The sequence below is a fragment of the Tamandua tetradactyla genome, chromosome 3 (genome assembly GCF_023851605.1).
Source record: "Tamandua tetradactyla isolate mTamTet1 chromosome 3, mTamTet1.pri, whole genome shotgun sequence".
In the NCBI taxonomy this organism is placed as follows: domain Eukaryota; kingdom Metazoa; phylum Chordata; class Mammalia; order Pilosa; family Myrmecophagidae; genus Tamandua; species Tamandua tetradactyla.
Genome location: NC_135329.1, coordinates 163,935,570 through 163,961,902, shown reverse-complemented (window position 1 = coordinate 163,961,902; position 26,333 = coordinate 163,935,570). Strand labels below are relative to the sequence as shown.

Sequence of the window (26,333 nt, the reverse complement as noted above, 5' to 3'; positions counted from 1 at the left end):
TTTAAATCTCCACTGTCTCTACCCTTGTTCAGGGAGAGCTGAAACAGTGGCTGCTGCTGCCTTTATCCAGGGCAGGTTGAAACAGTAGCTGCCCTCAGAGCTGGAACCCAGCAATCCAAATTCACTAATTAAAAGCTGTGATCATTGATTGGCCATGCACACCTCCTTGTTGCAGGAAAGAATTTTTATGCCCCTTTCTGCCAGCAACAGCCAACCAGGGAGTAGACCCCAGAACAACCTGCCAGGAGAGTCGGGGATAGGTGCTACAGTGCAGAGAGAGCAATTTATACTTTTTACTGTAATTTATCAGCTCTTCCTCCTGCTCTTCCTGGGATGCTTTACAGTGTTCTTCAGAATATTTGTTTCAGACAGTTCTTGCCTGTGTAATAGCTATGTAAGTGGAAGGGACTCCCTACCCACCATCTTCCCTAGAAGTGTCAGTATACTGGCCTTTTTTTTTTTTTTTAAGTTTTTATTGTATAGTATAACATATATACAGAACAAAGAAAGAAGAAATAGTTTTCAAAGCACTCTTCAACAAGTAGTTACAGGACAGATCCCAGAGTCTGTCATGGGCTACCATACGATCCTCTCAGATTTTTCCTTCTAGCTGCTCCAGAATATAGGAGGTTAGAAGGCATAAATATTTTTTTATCATCACAATTGACTTTTTTTCTTTTGTTGTGAAAAATAACATATATACAAAAAAGTGATAAATTTCAAAGCACACAATTAGTTGTACAACATATTTCAGAGTTGGCATGGGTTACAATTCCTTGATGATAAGGTTTAATAGTTCCATATTTTTCCTCCCATCCCTCAAGGAACTTTGCCAAGGTTTTTTGATTATCTGCTTAATATACTCTAGGATTTATCCAGGTATTACATTAAGATATACAGGATTAAAGGACCTCTTTCTTATTCTGGGTTCCCTGTGTTTAAATTGTTCAAGTGAGCTATACAGATAGGTTGAGTTAGATTTGGTGCTACAGAAAATGTAGGCTCCAGACCAAATAAACCTTTCTTCCTTTGGTCTCAAAGAGTATTTGTGGTTCTAAATTATATATAATGTCTTCCTTACTCCTGTGTTCTGAATTACGTTAACCCTGACCTAATCTTCGTTTTATCTCTAAATATCAGGCTATATATATATAAAACAGCCTCTCAAAATCCAAAAATAATAATTACCACCCAAGACTAAATGTGTCTGCTTTAAGAGCTTACAATCTAGACCCCTGTTTTCTTATAAGTGTTTTCTAAAGGTGACCATACCATTTCTCGTTCTTTTTTTCTGGCTTATTTTGTTTCACCAAATGTCCCACATGTTCATTCACATAGTTGCCTGCCTCACGATTTTGTTCCTTTTTGTAGCAGCACAACCTTCATTCATAAGTACACACCACTGTTTGCCAGTCTACTTCTCAGCGCATCCTTCAGCCACCTGCATTCATCAGGCATCATGTATAATGCCCAAAGTCCACAGTCCATCAACAGTTTCAATTTTAGATAATTTCACTGCTTCCAAGAGAAAGATAACCAATAAACACACACTCACAAATAGGAAATGTAAACCTCCTCTTAACTCTTCTCCCTCCCCCCATTATTTACCACTGCTGATGTTGTGGCAGTGCTGATGTTTTCCTTTTTAACATAGCCCATAACATGCAATAGCTGCTTTCCCCCTGTACCCTGGACTTAAACACTCTGTACACAAATCATAACTTTGAAATAGTTCTTGCAAGAACTAATTTATGTTTCTAGTGTTTATCAGCTTCAGGATGTCATTTTGTCTTACTGCTGCATGATGTTCCATCATATGTATATACCACATTTTGTTGATCCACTTGTCTGTTGATGGGCATTTGGTTTGTTTCCAAACCAAATTTGGTGATTGTGAATAATGTTGCTATGAACATTGGTGTGCAAATGTCTGTTTGTGTCACTGCTATTGCTGGGTCATAGGGCAACTTGATATTTAGTTCCCTAATGAACTGCCATACTGCTTTCTATAGCAGCTGTATCATTATTCATTCCCACCAAAGGTTCATAAGTGTCCCAATTTCTCCACATCCTCTCTGACATTTATAGTTTCCTATTTGTTCAATAGCAGCCATTCTTATAGGTGTGAGGTGGTATCTCATTGTAGTCTTGATCTGCATTTCCCTTATAGCCAATGAATATTCTTCATGTGCTTTTGAGCCATCTGTATTTGCTCTTCAGAAAAATGCGTATTCATATCTATAGCCCATTTTATAATTTGGTTGGTTGTTCTTTTGTTGTTTAATTGTATGATTTCTTTGTATATACAGGAAATCAAACCTTTGTCTGATATGATTTCCAAATATTATCTCCCATTGAGTTGGCTGCCTCTTCTACCTTTTTGACAGTCTTTTGAGGTGTAGAAGTATTTGATTTTGAGGAGTTCTCGTTTATCTCTTTTTTCTTTTGTTGTTTGTGCTTTGGGTAAAGTTTGGGAAGCTCCCTCGTATTACTAGATTTTGAAGATGTTTCCCTACATTTTCTTCTAGAAGCTTTATGGTGCTAGTTCTTACATTTAGGTGCTTGATCCACTTTAAGTTAATTTTTATATACGGTATAAGGTACGGATCTTCTTTTTTCTTTTGACTATTGACATCCACTTCCCTCATGCCCATTTATTTATTTATTTATTTATTTATTTATTTATTTTTGGTTTATTATTTCTTTGTTTTTTTCTATTTTTTCTTTTAGTTTTCTTTTTTTATTATGCCCATTTATTGAAAAGACTATTTTGTCCCAGTTCAGAAGATTTGCAGGCTTTGTCAAAAATCAGTTGACCATAGATTTGGTGGTTTATTTCTGCACTCTCGACTCAAATCCATTGATCAGTACTTCTATCTTTGTGCCAATACCATGCTGTTTTGACCCCTGAGGCTTTATAATACTTTTTAAAGTTAGAGAGTGTTAATCCTCCCATTTCGTTCTTTTTGTTGTTGTTGTTGCCATGGGCAGGCTCCAGAAATTGAACCCAGGTCTCCGGCATGGCAGGTGAGAATTCTGTCACTGAAGTACGGTTGCACCGCCATCGTTTTTCTTTTTTAGGATGCTTTTAGCTCTTTGGATCTTTTTCCCTTCCTCTTGAATTTGGTAACTAGCTTTTCCAACTGTTCAAAATCGTTTGTTTGAATTTTTATTTGGTACTGTCTTGAATTTGTTGATCAGTTTTGCTAGAATTGACATCTTATATTCAGCCTTTCTGTCCATGAGCAGGGAATGTCTTTCCACCTATTTTGATTTTCTTTTAGGAATATTATGTAGTTTTCTGTACAAATTCTTTACATCCCTAGTTAAGTTCATTCCTAAGTACTTCATTTTTTTAGTTGATATTTGAAATGAATTTTTTCCTAAATTGACTTCTCCAATAGGCCATTGCTTGTGTATAGAAATGTTACTGATGTTTGCACATTAATTTTATATCTTGCCACCTTGCTAAATTTGTTTATTAGCTCAAGTAACTTTGCTGTAGATTTCTCAGGATCTTCTAACAATAGTATCATGTCATCTGCAAATAATGAAAATTTTACTTCTTCCTTTTCAATTTGGATGCCTTTTATTTCTTTGTCCAGCCTGATTGCTCTAGCTAGAACTTCTAGCACAATGTTGAATAAGAGTGGTGACAGTGGGCATCCTTGTCTTGTACCTGATCTTAGGGGGAAGGCTTTCAATCTCTCTCCATTGACTATGATGCTGGGTATTGTTTTTTCTTTTATTCCCTTTATCATATTGAGGTAGTTACCTTTGATTCCTAACTTCTGAAGTGTTTTTATCAGGAAAGAATGTTGAATTTTGTCAAATGCTTTTTCAGCATCAGTGGAGATGATGGTGTGGTTTTTCCCTTTTGATTTGTTAATGTGCTGTATTATATTAATTGATTTTCTTGTGTTGAACCTTCCTTACATTCCTGGTATAAATTCCACTTGGTCGTGGTGTATAATTCTTTTAATGTGTTGTTGGATTCAATTTGGTAATATTTTATTGAGAATTTTTGCATCTGTGTTCATTAGGGAGATTGGCCTGTAGTTTTCCCCACTTATAGCATCTTTACCCCGTTAGGGTATTAAAATGAGATTAGCTTCATAAAATGAGTTAGGTAGAGTTCCTTTTCCCTCAATTTCCTGGAAAAGTTTGAACAGGATTGGTGTTAGTTCTTTCTGGAATGTTTGTTAAAATTCCCCTGTGAAGTTATCTGGCTCTGGTCTTTTCTTTGTAGGAAGTTTTTTTTAACTTTTTTTTTGTTGTATAGTATAACATATATACAAAGCAAAGAAATAAAAAAGCAATAGTTTTTAAAGCACTCTTCAACAAGTGGTTACAGGATAGATCCCAGAGTTTGTCATGGGCTACAATACTATCCTCTCATATTTTTCCTTCTAGCTGCTCCAGAATATAGGAAGCTAGAGGGCTTAAAATACTTTTTTATTATCACAATTGACTTTTTTCCTTCTTTTTTTGTGAACGATAACATATATACAAAAAAGCTATAAATTTCAAAGTACAGCACCACAATTAGTTGTAGAACATATTTCAGACTTTGACATGGGTTACAATTTCACAATTTTAGGTTTTTATTATAGCTGCTCTAAAATACTGGAAGATAGACATCAATTTAATGATTCTGCATTCAAATTTATTAAGTCCTATCTTCTATGTTTAATTTCACCATCACCTTTGATCTTTCCATATCTGTCTTTGGGGTTGTATGGGCTATGGCAGTTCTAAATTTTTGATATTGGAAGGGTCTGTCACTAATGTGGGGTAGGAAGATAGAACTGTCTGATGTTCTGGAGAGGCTGGGCTAGGTTTCAGGACTTATCTGGACCAGGGACCTATCTGGAGGTTGTATGTTTCTGGAAAGTTACTCTAGTGCCTGGAACCCTTGAGGGATCTTATATATTGCCCTAGGTGTTTTTAAGGATTGGCTAGAATGGTCCTGGTTGGGGGTTGGCAAGTTATTATAGGTAGCAAGGTCTACCTGAAGCTTGCATAAGAGCAACCTCCAGAGTAGCTTCTTGACTCTGTTTGATCTCTCTCTGCCACTGATACTTTATTAATTACACTTCTTTTCCCCATTTTGGTCAGAATGTAATTGTTGATCCCACAGTGCCAGGTCTGGATTCATCTCTGGGAATCATTTCTCACATCGCCAGGGAGACTTTCACCCCTGGATGTCATGTCCCACATAAGGTGGAAGGCAGTGATTTCACTTGTAGAGTTGGGCTTAGAGAGACTGAGGCCACATCTGAGCAACAACAGAGGTCCTCCAGAAGTAACTGTTAGGCATACTTATAGGTAGTCTAAGCTTCTCTGCTACCTACGTAATCTTCACAAGAGTAACTGTTATGATCGAGGCCTATTGATTTGGGCATCCCTAAAGTTTGACAGAGTATCAGGGGATTTCCTGATGGTAAGGTTTAATAATTCATACTTTTTCTCCCTTTCTTCAGGGGACATTGACAATACTTTTTGATTATCTGCTTAATATACTCTAGGATGTTTCTAGGTATTACAATAATCTATACAGTATTAAAGGACCTCTTTCTTATTCTGTGCTTCCTGTGTTTCAGTTGTTCAAATGAGCTATACAGATATATTGAATTACATTATGCACTACAGAAAATTTCAGTTCCAGATCAAATAAACCTTACTACTTCCATTGGTCTCAAAGAGTATGTGTGGTTCTAAAATATAGACACTGTCTTCCTTACCCCTATGTTCTGAATTACTTTAACCCCAACCTGTTAGGCTTTGTTCTTATCTCTAAGTATCAGGTTATACATATAAAACAGCTTCTCAAAATCCAGAAATAATAATCACCACTCTGTCATTCCCTTTAATTTTGGTAGGAACCTCAAAATTTTTTCTTTATGTAGACAAAATTAATTTTATACAATGATTTTTTAATGTGTTTAGAATCTAACTTTTTTTATTAATTAAAAAAATTAACTAACACAACATTTAGAAATCATTACATTCTACATATGCAATCAGTAACCTTGATTATGACACACAAATGTAATCAAAAAGAATATAGAACATTGATTATGACACACAAACGATAATCAAAAAGAATATAGAACATTAACAATCCAAGATAGCCTATATCTAAATATATTAGGACTAAGAAGCTGCAGCCTTAACTAATTATATATAATTGTGCCTAACTCTTGGCACAAAAGAATAGATCCATCTAAATTAACTGCATTGCATATTTCACTGACAAACATGAGAATAACAATCACATTCTTCTTAGCCAGTGTGAAAAAAATAAAATAAAATAAAAAAATAATCACCACTCTGGACTTAATGTGTCTGCTCTAAAAGCTTACAATGTAGGCCTCTGTATTCTTATAAGCATTTTCTAAAGGTGATCATACCATTTCTCCTTCTTTTGTTTCTGGCTCATTTTGTCTCACCACATGTCCCACATGTTCATTCACGTCATTGCATGCTTCACAACGTTGTTTCTTTTTGTAACAGCACAACCTTCATTCATAAGTATATGCCATTGTTCGTCTTATAGGTGTGAGGGCGTATCTTATTGTAGTCTTGATTTGCATTTCCCTTATAGCCAGTGAAAATGAGCATCTCTTCAAGTGCTTTTGAGCTATCTGTATTTGCTCTTCAGAAAAAGGTCTATTCATATCTTTAGCCCTGTTTGTAATTAGGTTGTTTGTTCTTTTGTTGCTGAATTGCATGATTTATTTGTATACACAGGAAATCAAACCTTTGTCCAATATGTGATTTCCAAATATTTTCTCCCATCGAGTTGGCTGTATCTTCACTTTTTTGACAAACTCTTTTGAGGTGCAGAAGCATTTGATTTTGAGAAGTTCCCATTTATCTATTTTTTTCTTTTGTTACTTGTGCTTTGGGTGTAAAGTTTAGGAGGCTCCGTCCTGTTACTAGGTCTTGAAGATGTTTCCCTACATTTTCTTCTAGAAGCTTTATGGTGCTAGTTCTTATATTTAGATGTTTGGTCCACTTTGAATTATTTTTTATTTATTTATTTATTTTTTTGGTGAATGAAATTTTTATTTACACCCTGTATCTAGAAGCAGATACATAAATTCTTATACAATTAATTTCCAAAAATGTGCAAGAAATTACTATAATTTGTTTACAAACCAAAAACCATTGTTCTAGTTTGCTAGGTGCCAGAAGGCAACACACCAGAGACAGATTGGCTTTTAATAAAAAGGGATTAGTTCTTCAGAGGAAAGGCAGCTAATTTTCTATCTGAGGTTCTTTCTTATGTGGGAAGGTACAGGACGATCTCTGCTGGCCTTCTCTCCAAGCCTCTGGGTTCCAACAACTTTCCCTGGGGTCATTCCTTTCTGCATCTCCAAAGGCCTGGGCTGAGCTGTGAGTGCTGAGATGAGGTATGCTGAGCTGCTTGGGCTGTGCTACATTGTGCTCTCTTATTTAAGCACCAGCCAATTAAGTCAAACATCATTCATTGCAGCAGGCAGGCCTCCTAGCCAACTACAGAGGTAATGAGCAACAGATGAGGTTCACGGATCATTGGCTCATGTCCACAGCAAAAGGACTAATTACCTCCACCTGGCCAAGTTGACAGCTGAATCTAACTACCACATGTTCACCCCTTGTCAACTTGGCAACTACATGCATCACCTTAAACAATATTAAGGTGCAGAAAATTCTCTTCTGGCTGTGGACCTGTGAATCTCAAAACAAATTGTCTGGTGCCAATATGCAAAGGAGGGACAGTCACAGGACCCATGGGGAGAAACTGGAAGGAAAACCTGCATGGCAAACACCATTGGATTTCAGAGTCTGAAAGTCATTTATCCTTCAGCTTTAGAAAGTGGCAGTCCCACCCTTTGAATTTGTTTATTAGCTCAAGCAACTTTGCTGTAGATTTCTTAGGATCTTCCAAGTATAGTATCATGTCATCTGCAAATAATGAAAATTTTACTTCTTCCTTTTCAATTTGGATGCCTTTTATTTCTTTGTCCTGCCTGATTGCTCTAGCTAGAACTTCTAGCACAATGTTGAATAATAGTGGTGACAGTGGGTATCCTTATCTTGTACCTGATCTTAGTGGGAAAGGTTTCAGTCTCTCTCTATTGAGTACGATGCTGGCTATTGGTTTTTCATATATTCCCTTTATCATATTAAGGTAGTTACCCCTGATTCCTCTCTTTTGGAGTGTTTTTGTCAGAAAAGGATGCTGAATTTTGTCGAATGCTTTTTTAGCATCAATTGTGATGATCATGCAATTTTTCCCTTTTGATTTGTTAATGTGCTGTATTATATTAATTGATTTTCTTGTGTTGAACCATCCTTGCATTTCTGGTATAAACCCCACTTGGTCATGGTATATAATTCTTTTAATGTGCTGTTGGCTTAGATTTGCTAAGACTTTTTTGAAAATCTTTTCAGCTGTGTTCACTGTGGAGATTGGCCTGTAGTTTTCCTTTCTTATAGCATCTTTACCTGGTTTTGGTTTTAAAATGATATTATCTTCATAAAATGATTTCCCTCAATTTTTTGGAAACGTTTGAGCAGGATTGGTGTTAGTCCTTTTTGTAATGTTTGATAACAAGCCATCTGGCCCTGGGCTTTTCTTTGTAGGAAGATTTTTAATGACTGATGAAATCTCTTTACTTGTGATTGGTTTGTTGAGATCTTCTGTTTCTTCCTAAGTCAGTGTATCTTGTTTGAGTGTTTCCAGGAATTTGTCCATTTCTTCTAAGTTGTCTAGTTTATTGGCATATAGTTGTTCACAGTATCCTTTTATGATTTCTTTTATTTCTTTAGGGTCTATGGTAATACACCCCTTCTCATTTCTGATTTTGTTTATTTGCATCCTCTCACTTTTTTTGTCACTCTTGCTAGTGGCCCATCAATTTTATTGATTTTCTCAGAGAATCAATTTTTGATTTTATTGATTCTTTCTGTTGTTCTTTTGTTCTCCCATTCATTTATTTCTGATTTAATCTTTATTATTTCTCTTCTTCTGTTTGCTTTGGGGTTAGTTTGCTGTTTTTTCTCAAGTTCTTCCAGGTTTGCTGTTAAGGCCTTGATTTTTGTTCTTTCTTTTCTTTGCTTTTTTTTTTTTTCCTTGTTTTTAATATAGGCATTTATGGCAATAAATTTCTCTCTTCAGCCCAGCCTTTGCCACATCCCATAAGTTCTGATAAATTATATTTTCATTTTCATTCATCTCCAGATAGCTACCGATTTCTCTAGCAATTTCTTCTTTGACCCACTGGTTGTTTAAGAGTGTGTTATTTAATTTCCATATATTTCTGAATGTTCTCTTTCTTTGGTGGTTATTGAGATCCAGCTTCATCCCATTATGCTCAGAGAAAGTGCTTTGAATAATTTCAGTATTTTAAATGTATCAAAGACCTGTTTTGTGCCCCAGCGTATGATCTATCCTGGATAATGTTCCATGGACACTAGAGAAGAATGTATAACCTTGTGCTTTGAGGTGCAATGACCTATATATGTCTGTTAAGTCTAATTCATTTATCAAGTTATTTAACTTCTCTGTTTTTTTGTTGATCTTCTGTCTGGTTGTTCTGTCTCTAGATGAGAATGGTATATTGAAGTCTCCTACTATTATTGTTGAAACATGTTTTGCTCCCTTCAGTTTTGCCAGTGTGTGTAGCATGTACCTTGTGCTCCTTGATTGGGAGCATTAACATTTATGATTGTTAGATCTTCTTGGTGAATTAACCCTTTAATTAGTATATAGTGTCCTACTTTGTCTTTTATGATGTCTTGACATTTAAAGTCTATTTTGTCCAACATTAGTAAAACTACTTCTACTTTCTTTTGGTTACAATTTGCTTTGAAAATCTTTTTCCATCCTTTCACTTTCAATCTGTTTGTATCCTTGTATCTAAGTTGAATCTTTTGTAAGCAACATATAGCTGGATTATGTTTCTTTATCCATTCTGCCAATCTGTATCTTTTAATTCCTAAATTTAGTCCATTAACATTCAAAGTTATTACTGAAAAGGCATTTCTTGATTCCACCATCTTATCTTTTTTATTTTATTTGTCATATCTATATATTCTTTTCCCTCTTTCTTTTTGTATTCTTCAAATTACCCTTCACAGTACTCTTCATTTTTGTGCCCTCCTCCAGACCTCCCTCTCCCATCTTTTTTTTTCAGCCAGCAGAATTCCTTTTAGTATTACCTGTAGGGCCAGTCTCTTGTTGATAAATTCTTTCAGGACTTCTTTGTCTGTGAAAACTTTAATCTCTCTCTCAGTTTTGAAGGACAGTTTGGCTGGGTATGGAATTCTTGGCTGGAAGTCTTTCGCTTTCAGGATCTTGAATATATCATACCACTGCCTTCTTGCCTCCAGGGGACTAGTTGAGTAGTCTGAAGTCAGTCTTATGTTGTTTCCCTTGTATGTAGTCAATGGCTTTTCTCTTGCCACTTTCAGGATTTTGACAGACTGATTAGTCTGTGCCTTGCGGAAGGCCTATTTGGATTTATTCTGTTTGTAGTTCACTGAGCTTCTTTGACTTGTATATTTATGTCCTTTATGAGAGTTGGGAATTTCCCCCCCATTATATCCTCAAGTATTCTTCCTAGCTCTTTGCTCCTCTCTTCTCCTTTTGGGACACTAATGATTCTTAAATTTGGGCACTTTGTTTTGTCTATCATTTCCCTGGATTCCCATTCAATTTTTTCCATCTTTTTATTTGCCATTTGCTGTTTTAAGTCTTCTAAGTCAATTATCCTGCCCTCTATAACACTTATTCTTTCTTCTGTCTCTTCAAATCTGGTGTTGTATGCCTCTAGTATGTTTTTTATTTGGTCAACAGAGTCTTTAATCTCTGTCATTTCTGCTATTTTTCTATTTATTCTTTCAAATTCTTCTTTGTGCTCTTCTACTGTCTTCTTGATCACCTTTATGTTATTTGCTGTTCCACTTATTTTATTAAATAGAGTTGTATGAGTATCTAATCAACTTTGATTAGGTGTTCCAATGTCTGTTTTTCCTCTGGTGTTTTAATTTGGTCGTTAGGCAGGGCTGTATCTGTCTGCATTGTGATATGCTTAATGATCTGCTGTCTTTGTCGGATGTAAATTTCCTTATTGATTTACTTTGGGAATTGATTTCTTGCAGTAGTCTAAGGCCTTTTGTTTGCGGGATGGTTGTGCAGGAGATGTAGCACTCAGTATGGTGATTTGTTTCAGGGCTGGTATGGGTGTAGGTTGGGAATGTTATGCTGATGCTTGTGAACGTGGGTGCCCAGCGGCCAGGGAGGATGTAGCTGTGCAGGTACACTGGTCTGGGGAGCATAACCCTGGTATGTGCTGGTCTAAGACGTGGGGCCTTTTGTGCATCTGCATAGCGCTGTGGCAGCAGGTTGGCATTACACCTTTGTGAATTGGGGCAGATGTGACCTGGCTGCGCAGGTCAGCACTTTCTCAGAGCTGGGAAATGAGGCTGAGGGCTGTGCCCATGCACAGTTTTAGGACTGCTGTAAAAGTGTGGTTCCCAGAGCTGAATGACGTGATTGGGAGCCATGTGCATGCATGGACCTGGGTGTGCCATAAAGGGATGCGTGGGGACTGGTGACTGGTGGAATGGAGGTGCCTGGAGCATGGGAATGGGAGAGGGTGATGGGGTTCAGGTGCACGGGGTATGTGGTGAGTCGGCGGTCACGGGGCTGCACTGGTGAGGGTAGTATGCCTAAGGTGTGCGGCCTGGCTTATTTTGTAGCCCTGCACTCCAGTCCGTGCATTCCCATGGGCTTCGCGGCACCGCGTCTCAGTGCCAGGCTCCAGCTTTCTGACTCTCAGTTCTTGGCCTCTGTGACCAGGGCTGCCGCATGTGATGCAGAAGGCTCTCCCAGGTCAGCCGCACTCCTGTCCCTTCTCTAACTTTTCCGTGGAGCAGGTCTAATCTTGAGTTGCTCTAGTCGGCCATCTTCCCGGAAGTCCTGTAGGAAGATTTTTGCTGACTGTTTGAATCTCTTCACTTGTGACATGCTTTGTTGAGAACTTCTGTTTCTTCCTGAGTCAGTGTAGCTTGTTTGTGTATTTCCAGGAATTTGTCCATTTCATCTTAATTGTCTAGTTTATTGGCACTAGTATGGCACAGTTGTGCATACTATCCTCTTATGATTTCTTCAGGGTCTGTGGTAACGCACCCCTTTCGCGTTTATGATTTTATTTGCATCCCCTCATTTTTTTCTTCTTTTTCAGTCTTGCTAGTGGCCCATCAATTTTATTGATTTTCTCAAAGAACCAACTTTCGGTTTTCTTGATTCTTTTTATTATTATTTTTTTCTCACATTCATTTATCTCTGCTTTAATCTTTGTTATTTTTCTTCTTCAGTTTGCTTTAGGGTTACTTTGATGTTCGTTCTCAAGTTCCTCCAGCTGAGCAGTTAAGTCCTCTATTTTTGCTCTTTCTTGTTTTTTAATATAGGCATTTAGGGCAATAAGTTTCCCTCTCAGCACGGCCTTTGCCACATTCCATAAGGTCTGATAAGTTATATTCTCAATTTTATTCATCTCCAGATAGCTACTGATTTCTCTAGCAATTTCTTTTTTGACCCACTGGTTGTTTAAGAGTGTGTTATTTAATCTCCATATATTTGTGAATGCTCTCTTTCTTTGGTAGTCATTGATATCCAGCGTCATTTCATTGTGCTCAGAAAAAGTGTTTTGAATAATTTCAGTATTTTAAATGTATCAAAGACCTGTTTTGTGCCCTAGTATATGATATATCCTAGATAATGTTCCATGGACACTAGAGAAGAATGTATATCCTTGTGCTTTGGGGTGCAATGACCTATATATGTCTGTTAAGTCTAATTCATTTATCAAGTTGTTTAACTTCTCTGTTTTCTTGTTGATCTTCTGTCTGGTTGTTCTGTCTCTAGAGGAGAATGGTGTATTGAAGTCTCCTACTATTATTGTTGAAACATGTTTTGCTCCCTTCTGTTTTGCCAATGTCTGTCTCATGTACTTTGGAGTGCCTTGATTGGGAACATAAACATTTATGATTGCTATTTCTTCCTGGTGAATTGCCCTTTTATTAATATATAGTGTCCTTCTTTGTCTTATGATAGGAGTCTATTTTGTCTGATATTAGTAGAGCTACTCCTGCTTTCTTTTGGTTATGTCTTGTGTGGAAAATCTTTTCCATCCTTTCACTTTCTATCTATTTGTATCCTTGTGTCTAAATTCAGTCTTTTATAAACAGCACTAGCTTGATTATATTTCTTAATCTATTCTGCCAATTTGTATCTTTTAATTGGTAAGTATAGTTTGTTAACATTCAAAGTTATTACTGAAAAGGCATTTCTTGAATCCACTATCTTATCTTTTTTATTCAGTTTGTCAGATCTATATATTCTTTTCCTCTTTCTCTTTTTATCCTTTAAGTTACCTTTACTGGTACTCTTCAATTCTGTGCCCTCCTCCAGACCCCTTTTTCTTCTGTCTTTGTTTTTCAACTGACAGAACTCCCTTTAGTATTTCTTGTTGGGTTGGTCTTTTGTTGACATACGCTTTCAGGATTTGTTTCTCTGTGAAAAATTTTAATCTCTCCCTCAGTTTTGAAGGACAATTTGGCTGGGTACAGAATTCTTGGCTGGAAGTCTTTCTCTTTCAGGATCTTAAATATATCATACCAATGCATTCTCACCTTTGTGGTGCTAGTTGAGTAGTCTGAACTCAGTCTTACGTGGTTTCCCTTGTATGTAGTAGATTGTTTTTCTCTTGGTGCTTTCAGAATTTTCTGCTTCTCTTTAACATTTGATAGACTGAATATGTGTCTTGGGGAAGGTCTGTTTGGATTTATTCTATTTGTAGTTCATGAGCTTCTTTGACTTATGCATTTATGTCCTTCTTAAGGGTTGGGAATTTTTCCCCCATTATATCCTCAAGTTTTCTTCCTAGCCCTTTCATCTTCTCTTCTCCTTCTGGGACACCAATGATTCTTATATTTGTGTGCATTTGATTTCATCAAATGATGAAATCTCATCATTTCCGTGAGATCCAATTCAAATTTTACCATCTTTTTTGCAATTTGCTGTTTTGGGTGTTCAAAATTAGTTATCCTGTCCTCTAGTTTGCTTATTCTTTCTTTTGCCTCTTCAAATCTGCTGTTATGTGTCTCTTATATGTTTTTTATTTGATTTACAGAATCTTTAATGTTTGTGATGCCTGCTGTTTTTCTATTTGTTCTTTCAAATTCCTCTCTATGCTCTTCTAGTGTCTTCTTGATCTTTATGTCATTAGCCATCCACTTATTTTATTTAGTAGTGTTATATGAACATCTTTGATTAGTTGTTCTAACATGTGTGTCTCCTCTGGTGTTTTAATTTGGTTGTTAAGCTGGGCTATATCTGTCTGAATTGTGATATGCTTAGTGATCTGTTGTTTTTGCCACATGTAAATATCTTGATTTATTTACTTTGGGAGTTGATTACTTTCAGTAGTGTTCTAGTTTGCTAGTTGCCAGATTGCAATATACCAGAAATGGAATGGCTTTTAAAAGGGGAATTTAATAAGTTACAAGTTTACAGTTCTAAGGCTGAGAAAATGACCCAATTAAAGCAAGTCTGTAGAAATGTCCAATCAAAGGCATCCACAGAAAGATACCTTGATTCGAGAAGGCCAATGAAGTTCAGGTTGTCTCTTTCAAGTGAGGAAGGTGCATGGCAAACAGGGTCAGGGTTTCTCTCTCATCTGGAAAGGCATGTGGCGAATACGGTGTCATCTGCTAGCTCTCTCCTGGCTTCCTTTCACAAAGCTCCCCAGGAAGTGTTTTCCTTCTTCATTTCCAAAGGTCACTGGCTGATGGACTGTCTGCTTCTTGTGGCTATGTCGTTCTGCTCTCTCAGTATCTCCTGCTTTCTCCAAAATGTTTCCTCTTGTATAGGACTCCAGAAACTAATCAAGACCCACCCAAATGGGTGGAGACACGCCTCCACCTAATGCAGTTTAACAACTCTCGATTAAATCACATCTCCAGGGAGATGATCTAATTACAGTTTCAAGTATACAGTGCTGAATAGGGATTAGAATAAGCGGCTGCCTTTACAAAAGGATTAGGATTAAAACATGGCTTTTCTAGGGTACATACATAATTTCAAACCAGCACAAGTAGTCTCAAGCCTTGTGTTTGTGGGATGGATGTATAGCAGGATGCAGGGCATGGGGCAGAGCACAACAGCACAATGATACATTGCAGCTGAGATATAGGCACAGGTTGGTGATGCTACGCTGGTGCCTGTGCAGGTGGGTGCCCAGTGGCTGGAGAGGATGTCTCTGTGTGGGTGCACGTGTCCAGGAGGCATGTCCCCAGTGTGCGCTGGTGTAGGGCGTGAGACCCTTTGTGCCCATACACCAAGCTTCTGCAGTGGCTTGGCGTTATGCCTGCATGGACTGTGGTGGATGTAGCTTGGCTACGCAGGTCAGTACTTTCCAAGAGCTGGGGTGCATGACCAGGCCCTGTGTGCTTATACTGGTCTAAGAGTACTGTAAACTGAAGTACATGTGCAGAGAGCTCAGTGGGGTGGGATGGGGCTGTGCGAGTGTATGGGGGCGGGGGGGTGTAGCCTGGGTATGGAGGTAACATCCTGCAGTCCTTATGCACTGGCGACAGCCTGCAGGGAGAGGGAGGTAGTACTCGGGAGGGGCACAGGAGAGGTGGGTTGGGCTGTTCTTGGGGTGGGGTGGAGGTTTGATGTGGGTATGTGCTCTGGAGGTTGGTGGGGCTGGAACATTTGGAGAAGCAGACAGGGGAGGCAGGTCAATGAGGTTTAGATGCATGGGGTGTGGAGTGAGTCATGGATTGTGGGGCTGCATTGGTGAGGGTAGCGTGTTCAAGGAATGTGGTTTGGCTTACTTTCTAGTCCCTGTCTCCAGGTCTGTGCACTTCTGAGGGCTCTTCTGTGTTAGGCTCTGGTTCTCTGCGTCTCAGTTCTTTAGCTTTTGCAAGTAGGGCTGCCCTATGTAGTGCAGAAGACTCTCCCAGGTCAGTTACACACTGGAATCACTGTCTCAGTTGCCCTCCTTTCCTTTCTCTAACTCTGCCTTGAAGCCGGACTGAACTTGATCTATCCTATTCCACCATCTTTCTGGAACCCAGTATACTACTGGCTTTTAACAGCATGGGTTTTTTTGTTTTATTTTTGAGTTTTATATAAATGAAACCATAGTTTTGCGTCTAGCTTAGCATATTTATGAGATTAATCTGTGTTGTACATAGCATAGTACGTTAATTTTCATTGCTGTAAGATACTCCATTGTGTGAATATTTATCCATTATTTAACCATTTCTCCTATTGATGGGAGTTTGGGGTTCTAGGTTTTAAATTATGTTGCTATGAACATTTTTGTTTATCTCCTTCGGTAATATACATATATGTGCCAGTTTGAAGCTATTATGTACCTCAGAAAAGCCATGTTTTAATTCTGACCCAATCTTGTGGAGGCAGTCATTTCGTTTAGTTCTGATTCAGTACTGTAGGTTGTAGACTTTTGATTATATTATCTCCACAGAGATGCGATTCCACCCATTCCAGGTGGGTCTTGATTAGCTTACTTGAGTCTTTAAAGGAAACAGTTTGGAGAAACCTCAGAAATGGCAGAGCCAACAGAAGCCTCAGAGCAGAGCTGACACAGATGCCAGCACTTGGAGAACAAAGACACAGATGTTGAGAGATGCTTGGAGTCCAGTAGACATCACCTGCAGTGTTAAGCTAGAGCCTGGAGAGCACCAAGGGAAGCCAGGAGATGAAAACCAGCCCCAGAGAAACAATCTGAGAAATGCCCATAGGAACAGAGGCTGAAAGCAACAGAGCCCAGGGTAAGGGACCAGTAGATGCCAGCCACGTACTTTCCAGCTGACAGAGCTTTTCCAAACCCATCAACCTTTCATGAATTAAGGTATGTTTCTCTAGATGCCTTAGTTTGGACATTTTCACAGACTTAGAATGTAAACTTGTAACTTATTCTACTCCCCCTTTTAAAAGCTGTTCCAGCTCTGGTATATTAATTCCACCTGCTTGCAAACTAATATAGTATACATTTCCATTTGGTATATATAAGAAGGAATTCTATAGAGCCATCATGTATGTTTATATATTCATCTTTATTAGTTACTGTTTTAGTTTGTTAAACGCTGCCAGAATGCAATATACCAGAAATGGGTTGGTTTTTATAAAGTGAATTAAGTTGTAAATTTATAGTTCTAAGGGTATAAACATGTCCAAACTAAGGCATCCAGGTAAAGATACCTTAATTCCAAAGAAAGGGCCGATGACATTTGGGTTTCTCTCAGCTGGGAAGACACATAGAGACATCTGCTAGCTCTCTCTTCATTTCATAAGGCTTCCCTGGGGGTGTTTTCCTTCTGTTTCTCCAAAGGTCTCTGGCTGTGTGGGCCTTCAAACTTTTGCCAAGATGGTTCCCTCTTAAAGGACTCTAGTAAGCAACTCCATCTTGATTGGGTAGAAACACTTCTCCATGAAAACCACCTAATCAAAAGGTACCACCCACAAATGGTACCTTTACCACATCTCCATGGAAACAATAAAAAAGATCCCATCCATCAATATTGAATTGGGATTAAAGAGCATGGCTTTTCTGGGGTACGCAATAATTTCAAACCAGTACACTATCAAATGGTTTTCCAGAAAGGTTGTACCAATTTATATTCTTTCAGTCTATAAAAGCTCATTACCCCATATTCTCAGTAATACTTGGTATTATTTCATTTCCATTTTAGTCATTCTGATGTATATAAAATAGTATATCATTGTGGTTTTAATTTACATTTCCATGATGACTAATGAAATTGAGCACTGCTTCCTAATTTATTGTCCCTTGGGTACTTTGTCTTGTGAAGTGCTTAAATCTTTTATTACTGTTTTGTAGGAATTCTTGATATATTCTGTATACAACTCATTTGTCTGATACATGTATTACAGATATCTCCCTCCAACCAATGACTTGCCCTTTCACTCTTTAATGGTCTCATTTGTTGAAAAGATGTTCTTAATTTTAATGAACAGTGACATATCTTTTTCTTTTATGGTTAGTTTTTTAAAGTCTTATTTAGCTCCTACAAGCTTTCAAAGAATAAACCATGTCACATAGTAAGGTGTAAGATTTTTTAACAGAAATGTTGGAAGCTAAAAGATAATGGATCACTGCCTTCTATTCCAGGGGTTCCCAAAGCTACCCCTCAGGTGTGGTGATCCACTAGAGGGACTCACAGGACTCGGCATATGTGCTAGTTTGAAAGGATGTATGTACTCTAGAAAAGCCATGTTTTAATCCTAATCCCATTTTGTAAAGGCAGCTGCTTCTTTTGATCCCTGTTCAGTACTGAATGTTAGATGATCTCCCTGGAGACGTGACTCAATCAAGAGCAGTTATTGAGCTGGATTAGGTGGAGACATGTCTCCACCCATTCTAGGTGGGTCTTGATGACTTTACTGGAATCCTATAAAAGAGGAAACAATTTAGAGAAAGCGGGAGTTTCAGAGAGAGCAGAATGACATAGCCATGAGAAGCAGAGTCCACCAGCCAGCATCCTTTGGAAATGAAGAAGGAAAACGCATCCCGGGGAGCTTCGTGAAGGGAAGCCTGGAGAGAAAGCTAGCAGATGATGCCGTGTTCGCCACATGCCTTTCCAGATGAGAGAGAAACCCTGACCCTCTTCACCATGTGCCTTCTTACTTGGAAAAACCCAGAACTTCATCAGCCTTCTTGAACCAAGGTATCTTTCCCTGGATGCCTTAGATAGGACATTCTTATAGACTTGTTTTAATTGGGACATTTTCTCAGCCTTAGAACTGTAAACTAGCAACTTATTAAATTCCCCCTTTTAAAAACCACTCCATTTCTGTTATATTGCATTCTGGCAGCTAGCAAACTAGAACAGCATATACTTGTACTTATGACTAGGATTTAGTATAGTGAAAGGATACAAAGCAAAATCAGCCAAGTAAAATACCTGTAGGCTGAAATGTAGAGGAAATTAGGTGCAAGTTTTAAAAAATCCTCACCTAGTGGAGTCACCCACAATGTGCTTAATTCCTCCATCAGTGAGTTGAGACAATACATGTGAAGTATTGTCAATCAGGGGAGTTCATTAGATACACAGTGCCCAAGGTTTTTATTGGGAGCTGGCTATGTATATCCCCTCTGCCTAGAACATACCAGAATTCCAGACTCCCAAAAGGAAAGCATGGAATCTTCCATTCCATAAACATGGTATGTTCCTCCATTTATTTATGTAGTCTTTCATTTCTCTCAATAGTGTTATATAATTTTATGTGTAGAGGACTTGAATTTTTACATCTTTCATTGGATTTTGTTCCTAGATATTTGATGTATTTTGATGCAATTGTAAATGGTACTATTTTAAAATTTCATATTCAAGTTGTTGGTATGTAAAAGTATAATTAAAATTCAATTTTATATATTGACCTTATATCCAGTGACTTTGCTAATAAGCCCACTTATTTTAATAGTTTGTAAATAACTTTGGATTTTCTATATACATAATGATGTCTTTCTTCCCTCTCCTTCAATCCAGACTCCCTTGTCTTCTCTTCTCTTCCTCCTCCCAACCCTTCCTCCCTCCTTCTCTTCCTTGCTCCCTTCTTTTCCTCTGTTTTCTTCTCCTCAATCCAACCAGCTTCCTATACTGGCTGGGATACTAGTATGAAGTTTAATAGGAGTAATGGTAGCAACCACCTTTGTCTTACTCCTAATCTCAGGGGAAACTTTTAAAATTTCACTTTTGATGATGTTGATTGCTGTAGTTTTTCTTTGGTTATTCTTTATCAGTATAGGGAAGTTCTTTCTATTCCTAGTTGGCTGAGAGGTTTTTTTTTTTTTAAATAATTTTACTTTGAATGAATATTGTTTTTTTTGTTGTTTTTTTAACATGCGCAGGCACTGGGAATTGAACCCGGGTCTCTGGCATGGCAGGTGAGAATTCTGCCACTGAGCCACTATTGTACTGCCCAATACTGGGTTTTATGCATGCAGTTTTCTGTAACTATTGAGTTAATAATCATATGATTTTTTCCTACTTTTCCTTTATTGCTGTGGTATATTACAATAATTAATTTTGAAAAAATCTAATTTTTTTTTCTTTTATGAGTATTGTTTTCTGCATCCTAAAGAACCTCTTTGTGGCAGAAATGTTCTTTACTTCTAAAGCTTTTTAGTTTTAGCTTTTTTGTTTTGGTCTTGATCCATCTCAAATTAAATTTTTATTTATGATATAATAATAGAGGTCCAAATTAATTTTTCCCATATTATTATACAAATATTGCAGTACCATTTATTATACCGACTTCCTTCTTCCTCATTAGATTGCTTTGGTGCCTTTTGTTGAAAACCAAATGACCGTATAGGTAAGAGTCTAATTTAGAGACAGTGATTGACTGTTTTTTTTTTATACTTGACATTTTAATTTTAGGCTGCAAAAAATAAAAACAGGCAAACAAGAAAACAATGAAAAACTTGAAATAGGCTTGTCAAATGATGTAAATTCATCTTTCTAGGAAAGCAGAAAGTAGACCAGTGCAGAATATCTGAAGGCCACTGTGATAGTTGGGTTTAGGTGTCACCTTGGCCAGGTGATGGTGCCAAATTATCTGGTCAGGCAAGCACTGGCCTAGTGGATATTTCATGGCTGATTGATAAACCAGAAGGCTGATTTATTTCTTTCTTCCTTTCCTTCCTTTCCTTCCTTCCTTCCTTCCTTCCTTCCTTCCTTCCTTCCTTCCTTCCTTCCTCCCTCCCTCCCTCCCTCCCTCCCTTTTTCTTTCTTTCTTTCTTTCTTTCTTTCCTTCTTTCCTTCCTCTCTCTCTTTCTTTCTTTCTTTCTTTCTTTCTTTCTTTCTTTCTTTCTTCCTTTCTTCCTTTCTTTCTTCCTTTCTTTCTTTCTTTCTTCTCTCTCTCTTTCTTTCCTCTTTCTCTCTCTCTCTTTCTCTCTCTCTGTCTCTCGTTCTCTCGTTCTCTCTCTCATTCTCTCTCTCTCTCCCTCTCTCTCCTCTCTCCTCTCTCATCTATTTATAAGGGGGAATTGTGTAAGTTGCAAATTTACAGTTCTAAGGCCATGAAAATGTCCAACTTAAGGCACCAACAAGAGTTTACATTTGCTCAAGAAAGGCTGATGAAGTTCAGGGTTTCTCTCTCAGCTGGAAAGGCGCATGACAACATCTGCTAGCTTTCTCTCCTGGAATCTTCAACAGCTTCCCTGGGGCTCTGTCCGTTCTGTTGGTTCTAATGACTCTAAAGCTTTTTCTAAAATGGCTCCCTCTTAAAGGGCTTCAGTAAACAACCTCATCTTGAATAGGTGGAGACACATCTCCATGGAAACCATCTAATCAAAAGTTGCCACCCACAATTGGGTGGGCCATATCTCCATGGAAATGATCAAAAAGCTCCCACCCAGCAATATTGAATGAGCATGAAAGGACATGGATTTTCTGGGGAACGTAATAGCTTCAAACTGGCTCATTCTATGCTTTAGACCCCCCAAAAAGTGTTCTTTTCAAATACAAAATACATTCATTCCATAACAATATCAGAAAGCCTTAAACCATTTCAGTAACAATACAAATACAATACAAGGTCAGAAACAGTACAGAATCTCATCAAAGTGAGCTACAGGCATGGTCTGTCCTAAGCAAAATTCTACCCTGGCTCTGGACCTGTAAAAACTTAGAACAAATTATTTGCTGCCAATATACAAAGGAGGGACAGTCATAGGAAACATATTCCCATTTCCATAGGGAGAAATTAGAAGGAACACAGGGGTCTCTGGACCCATACAGTTCCGAAAACCTGCAGGGCAAACTCCATTAGATTTCAAAGCTGAGAGTCATTTATCCTTGGGGCTTTGGAAAGTGGCAGTCCCACTCTTTCCAAGGGCTATACAGTGGCCCAACTCTCTCTGAATGCAACCTTGGAGGACATTGGGGAGAGCACCTTTTTCTTAGCTCCACCCTCTCCAAGCACTGGGGCTGCACCAAGCCTCTCTGCCATCTCCGGGCACAAGCTCATCCCTCTAGACAAATGTTTTGGCAGCCAGGCTCTTCCCAGTCCCCAAGGAATGTGCTCCCTCTCCAAGGCCTGGGGCAAAGCTCTTCCTGAACAGCAAGGTAGAACATCTGCCCTCTTCCTTTGGGTCGCACTCACCCTGTCCAAGTACCTGGGTGAGTTTGCTCTCCTGGCCTGAGGTTTCTTGACTTCAGACCTTAGCTTCCATGATTCTGCCTTTGAAGTTATTTTTCCTTGAATATGTCCCTTTTCGGCCCCTCTTAGTCCAGACTGGCTGTGGTTCCATTTATACAGATCCCACAGCATTCTTGTTGGCTTTCTATGTAATAGGCAGGGATCATAAACATCCAATAATTCGGCTTTCCACATTTCCTTCCTGGATAACTCTATCTCCAATTCTGGCTTTTTCTGAAATGCTGACTGGTTCTATATTTGGTTAAATCCTCACGTGAGGCACTGTACTCTGGGATCTCCCTTTCTGGAAGCCCAGAGTTTTTTGACAGTCAATTTTTTATTTCTTTGTACCCAGGAGTTCAGTTTTCAGCTTATCTCTTTCCTGTTGCATTTCACTATAAGCTGCAAGGAGAAACTAGGCTGCACTTTCCACTCTTAATTTGGAAATCTCTTCTGCTAAATGTCCAAGTTCGTAATTTTAAAAATCTGCCTTTCATCTAAAATCAGCAGTAAATTTTGCCAGATTCTTTGCCACTTTAAAACAAGGATTGCCTTCCTTCTAGTTTGCAGTAACACATGCCTCATTTCTGTCTAAGGACTTGTCATAGGTATCTTTAGAGTTCACATTTCTACCAACAGTCTCTTTAAAGTATGCCAGACCTTCTCTATCAAGCTCCTCATGATTCTTCCGGAGTCTTCCCCTTACACATTTCAAAAGCTGTTCCAATACACTTGATATTTGCAAACTGCAGCAGCATCCCACTTCTCTGGTACCAAAATCTGTTTTAGTTTGAAAGTTGCTGGAATGTGATATACTAGAAACAGAACAGCTTTTAAAAAGAGTAATTTGTTAAGTTACAAGTTTACAGTGCTAAGGCCCTGTAAATGTCCAAATTAAGACACCAACAAGAAGTTACCTTTACTCAAGAAAGGCTGATGATGTCCAGTGTTTCTCTCTCAAGAAGGCTGATTTATTAAATCATCAGTCAGTTGATTGCATCTGTGACTGATAGTAGCTACAGTCAACTAAAGGTGTGTCTTCCACAAATGAGAGAATCCAGTCAGTTGAATTTCATCTAATCAGTTGAAGACCTTTGAGGGAGGAGAGAGAAATTTCACTGCTTCTTCAGTCAGCAAGCCTCTCTTGTGGAGTTTCTCGAAACCCTTCATCATATTTGCCAACCTCACAGCCTGCCCTATGGATTTTGGACTCTTGCATCCCCAGGGTTGTGTGAGACACCTGTATAAATCTTGTATTGGTTCTCTTTTTTTTTTTTAATTTAATTTTTTTTTTTTTGGCTTGGGCAGGCTCCAGGAATTGAACCCGGGTCTCTGGCATGGCAGGCAGGAATTCCGCCACTGAGCCACCATTGCACTGCCCTCCCATTGGTTCTTTTTCTCTAGAGAATCCTGACTAATAGAGCCACATACATTCTGCTTCACAGCTGCTTGCACTCTGCTGTATTTTGTTCCATCTTGGAGGTCATAGTCTTTAATCATTTTCCTCATTTCTTTCTTCTTCCCCCTCCTCATACGCCTCTCCATCTTCATCATAATCATCATTATCATCTTCAATAGCTTTTCCAGTAAAGTATAACACTGATCTTGGAATTATATGCTCATATAAAAAATGACCAGTTTCAAAGTCTGCAGCAAGGATAGCTTCAGCAGCATCATCCAGATCTCCACTCTCAGGAACTTCAGAAGGAGCTAAAAAAATTAGTTACTGGAAATGGTTTTATTCACAATATGAACTGTTCCATATCCCTTGTGTTTCTACTGTTGCTTAATGGTTTTCAAAGTGACATTCTTTCCTTTTTCCCACTCTATATGGCATCCTGTACAACCCATAATTTCTGTCCATCAAAAGAAAAGGATCATCTGTCTCTGACCTCATGCCCTGTATATGTTTGTCTACATTTCAGTTGTGAAATACTCATCGGATTCAAAGTGAAATTCTAAGACAAAACTCATAGGCTGACCAGCATTTGAGAATTTCACTTTAATATCCTTCAAGTTATTCAGAATAGATTCATCATGTTTCTGAACCCTATCATTGAGCAAGTCAACATTCTTAAAAACAGTCAAGCAAAATTCAGAAATTCCTTTGGGGCCTTTTTTTCGTTCATCTTTTTTCACATCTCCAATCTTGGCCTTTTTTTCAGCTCCTTTGAAATTTCAGCTTCCTCATCTGGTTTCCATTCACATTCTTGTTCCGTAGGTTCATAAATTGCACTGATGATCTGAAATCGCTTATCAGATAGAGGCTTATAGAAAATAGCATACTTTCTTTCAAGATCATGAACTTCCTCATAGAATTTGGCTTCCATCTTCAAGTGCATACTTAACTTGAAGATTTTTGAAGGCATTCATTCATCTTTTAATTATCCTATACAAGCTTTCAGTGTATCCTGTCAACGTTTTTACCAGACCATCAAGTCTTTCTTGAAGGACTGCAAGAATCTGAGGATTTTGTATCATTTGGACACCAGTTGACTGTGCTTTGATTTTTGTTTCTTCACCAGCTTCCTTTTCTTCTACTTCTACTTTCTTCAAGATTTGTAGATCAGATCCTCATCAAATTCAGACTATTCTTTGTTGTCAATGCCTGCCATGTTGTAAGAATTCCAAATATTAGCAGCTAGAAGGAGGAGCGTGCAGCCTGAGCTGCTCAGGCAGTGACTGAGGGCCACAGTGGCAGCAGGAGGAGCAGGAAGTAATACTGTGAGAAGATGGCACTATAAAAGTCATGATTGGCTTTTGAATGTTGAACAAAATTTTTATTCCTGAAATAAACCCCATTTGGTTACATTAACAACTTGTTCATGTTTGCTTAAGATTTCTGTATTATGTTTATGAGAGATTGGCTTAGAATTTTTCTTGTGATTTCCATGTCAGATTATCTTTCTTATCATTTCCATGTCAGGGTGTGTGAGGTTATGCTAGATTTTTGTTTTTTTTTTTTTTACATGGACAGGCACTGGAAATTGAACCCAGGTCTTTAGCTTGGTAGGCAAGACTTCTGCCTCTGAGCCACCATTGCACTGTCTGGTTATGCTAGACTTTTTTTTTTTTTTTTTTTTTTTTTGCGTGGGGAGGCACTGGGAATTACCAGGTCTCCAGCATGGCAGGCGAGAACTCTGCCTGCTGAGCCATCATGGCCCACCCTAAGCTAGACTTTTAAAATAAGCTAGGAAGTGTCTATTTTCTATTCTCTGGAAGAGTTGGTGTAAATTGACTTAAATGTTTTTAATTTTGAGATACTTATCAGTGAAACCATCTGGAGTTGGAATTTTCTGAGAAGTTTTTTTTTTGGTATGTTGTACGGCGGGATCACATTTCATTCTTTTTCCATGTGAGTATCTGGTTATTGCAGTACCATTTGTTGAAGTTTTTGTTTGTTCATTTGTTTGTTTTTGTTGATTTCTTTGTTTGGGAAGTACATGGGCAGGGAATCAAACCTGGGTCTTCCGCATGGCAGGCAAGAATTCTACCACTGAACTTACCCTCACACCCCAAGAAGTTTTATAATTACAGATTAAATATCTGTAATAGATATAGTATTATTTAGATGTTTTTTTCTTGGGTCAGTTTTAGTATTATATGTTTTTCAAGGAATGTCACTTTCATTTAAATTGTCAAAATTGGTCATAATATCTTTTATTTTAAGGTCTGCAGAACTGCAGTGATTTCCTTTTTAAAATTATTTCTACTTTTTTTCTTTCCCCACTTCCACTAGCCCCATAACTTTATTTTTCCTTCTTTATATTTACAGGCTATTTTTAATTAGAATTCTTAGTTGTAGAAAACAGAGTCCACACCAGGTAATCTAAGCAGAAAAAAACTTTAAAAATTAAGGGTTAGAGATAGCTCACAAAAGCTTTGGGAGACCTAAAGAAAAACAGCTTGTTTGTTTTTTAATTGTTCCCATTAGAAAAGTGGATCTTAGGTTGAAGGGAAAAAAATCTTCAGAAGCTGTTGGAGAACCATAAATGAGAGACATTCATTACCATCTCTTTATATTAGCCAACTATAATATAAAGCAGAAGTTTGTTCTTTTGAGTTTCTGATATCTGTT

At 38.0% G+C, this 26,333-nt stretch overlaps 1 protein-coding gene and 1 pseudogene across 7 annotated transcripts in view; one reads left to right on the top strand and one right to left on the bottom strand.

The window, feature by feature from the left end:
* The window catches only part of HIBCH (3-hydroxyisobutyryl-CoA hydrolase), a 149,120-nt gene that overhangs the window by 100,698 nt on the left and 22,089 nt on the right, over nt 1–26,333 (top strand). The window lies entirely within an intron of this gene.
* Nucleotides 23,518–24,870, bottom strand: LOC143676458 (nucleosome assembly protein 1-like 1 pseudogene; annotated as a pseudogene).